This window comes from Carassius gibelio, chromosome B22 (genome assembly GCF_023724105.1).
Source record: "Carassius gibelio isolate Cgi1373 ecotype wild population from Czech Republic chromosome B22, carGib1.2-hapl.c, whole genome shotgun sequence".
Classification (NCBI taxonomy): Eukaryota; Metazoa; Chordata; class Actinopteri; order Cypriniformes; family Cyprinidae; genus Carassius; species Carassius gibelio.
In genome coordinates this window covers 42967005-42969504 of record NC_068417.1, presented here as the reverse complement: position 1 = coordinate 42969504, position 2500 = coordinate 42967005, and the positions used below count along the sequence as shown (strand labels likewise).

General features: G+C 38.2%; 1 non-coding gene across 1 annotated transcript in view; it reads right to left on the bottom strand.

The window, feature by feature from the left end:
- LOC127996594 (5S ribosomal RNA) overlaps positions 1-70 on the bottom strand; it is a 119-nt gene extending 49 nt beyond the window's left edge. Inside the window, exon 1 of the ribosomal RNA XR_008169493.1 lies at positions 1-70. This exon is cut by the window's left edge and continues 49 nt beyond it. This is a non-coding gene — a ribosomal RNA (5S ribosomal RNA).
- Positions 71-2500: the final 2430 nt, after the last annotated feature.

Here is a 2500-nt window from a genome sequence, read left to right as displayed (position 1 = left end):
CAGGCCCAAACCTGCTTAGCTTCCGAGATCGGACGAGATCGGGCATAGCCAGGTTGGTATGGCCGTAAGCGAAGTCTGTTGCAAAGAGAGGGCTATTTAAAGACCAGCCAATCTTATCGCCAGTACACTATATAAGTAGGAAAGAAAGCCCAAAAGCTTAAAGCACCTGGTATTCCTAGGCAGTCTCTCATCAAAGTACTAACCAGACCTAAACCTGCTAAGATTCAGAGATCGGGCATTGACTCTTTTTTTTTTTTTAATGAAAGATTATTATATAATTCGTGAAATTTTCCAAAAAGATTAAAGCACCTGGTATTCCCAGGCTGTCTCCCATCCATGTACTAACCAGGCCCAAACCTTTAAATATTCAGAGATCGGGCATTGACTTTTTTTTGGCAAAATTATTATATACTAAGTGAAAAATGTCCAAAAAGCTTACAGCACCTGGTATTCAATCAATCAATCAATCACCTTTATTTATATAGTGCTTTAAACAAAATACATTGCGTCAAAGCACTGAACAACATTCATTAGGAAAACAGTGTCTCAATAATGCAAAATTATAATTAAAGGCAGTATATTCCCAGGCAGTCTCCCATCCATGTACTAAACAGGCCCAAACCTGCTAATATTCAGAGATCAGGCACTGACTCTATTTTTTTGGCAAAATTATTATATACTAAGTGAAAAATGTCCAAAAAGCACCTAGAAAGGACCTCTACTGCCCTGAAAGACAGCGGAGACCAGGACAACTAGAGCCCCAGATACAGATCCCCTGTAAAGACCTTGTCTCAGAGGAGCACCAGGACAAGACCACAGGAAACAGATGATTCTTCTGCACAATCTGACTTTGCTGCAGCCTGGAATTGAACTACTGGTTTTCGTCTGGTCAGAGGAGAACTGACCCCCCAACTGAGCCTGGTTTCTCCCAAGGTTTTTTTCTCCATTCTGTCACCGATGGAGTTTCGGTTCCTTGCCGCTGTCGCCTCTGGCTTGCTTAGTTGGGGTCACTTCATCTACAGCGATATCATTGACTTGATTGCAAATAAAAACAGACACTATTTCAACTGAACAGAGATGACATAGCTGAATTCAATGATGAACTGCCTTTAACTATCATTTTGCATTATTGAGACACTGTTTTCCAAATGAATGTTGTTCAGTGCTTTGACGCAATGTATTTTGTTTAACCCTCTGGGGACGGATTGGGCGGTACCGCCCAAAATGGCATACTTTTACAAATGTGTAGTTATCTCAAAAACTGTTAATGCTAGAGAGATGCGGTTTTTTTTGCCGTCTTCCTCAGATTCCGCTGAAAACAGCGGTGTCCAGTTTGTATATTAAACACTTCCCTTATTGCGCAATACCTCTGCGTAAACAGGCCAATGAAAACGATTGTGCTAGGCAGATTCAACAAGCAACAGCCAATGGAAAAATTGCCGCTGGGAGGAGTCTTTTTCTAACCCAATCAGAGGAAGGTTATGTCTTCTAGCGATTCAGAGGACTCTGTAGCTCTGCTGTAGCCTTGTAAAAGCTGGCTGGACGAAAGTAAAAGACATATAATCAATAAGCGTTCAGAGAATCAGCATCAGGGTGGAGAAAGCAGAACGCGATCGGAGTATTAGCGAGCACAAAGAGCTAAATTCGAGCGATCGGAGAATCAGCATCACGTGGAGAAAGCAGAAAGCAATCGGAGTGTTAGCGAGCACAAAGAGATAAATTCGAGAGAGATACAGCATTATTACAGAATTGTTTTATCAAAATGGCAAGCAGTAAAAGATTTACGGCAGAACAAACTCTGGAACAATTACTGGAAAGGCCTGGAGAGGCCTTGCTTTGCTCACTGGCATGCCTAGGACTGTTTTTTAAAAAAGTTAATTATTGAATTGTTCTTTACACATTTGATTAAACAATAACACATTTCTGTCAAGCAAACAGTTTGAAAAAATATATTTTCTTTGTTCAAAAACTGTTCTATATTGTGTGTTTTTCAGTAATAAATGACAAAAATCTAATTTTCGTTTTTGAAATTCTCTAGTTTATTGTAAAATTTTTCACACATACTTCCTTTATATAAACATATTGCATGCATGCTTATGGTAGCTTAGGGTCTTCTGAATCCATAGATACCAAACACAGGGTGTGTCATCTCCTTTACATATGATTTATTAGCCCAAATATAAAAATAGAGAAAACAGACCAAAAAGGGCTTAGTCCCAAAAAAAAAAAAAAAACGCCTAGGACTGTTTGTAAATAAAGTTAATTATTTAATTGTTCTTTACACATTTGATTGAACATTAACCCATTTCTGTCAAGCAAAGAGTTTGAAAAATATATTTTTGGGTCAAAAACTTTTAACTATTGTTGTGTGAGGTAGGATTTTCAGTAATAATTGACAAAAATCTAATTTTCGTCTTTGAAATTCTCTAGTTTATTGTACAATTTTTCACTCATACTTCCTTTATAGACATATTGCATGCATGCTTATGGTAGCTTAGGG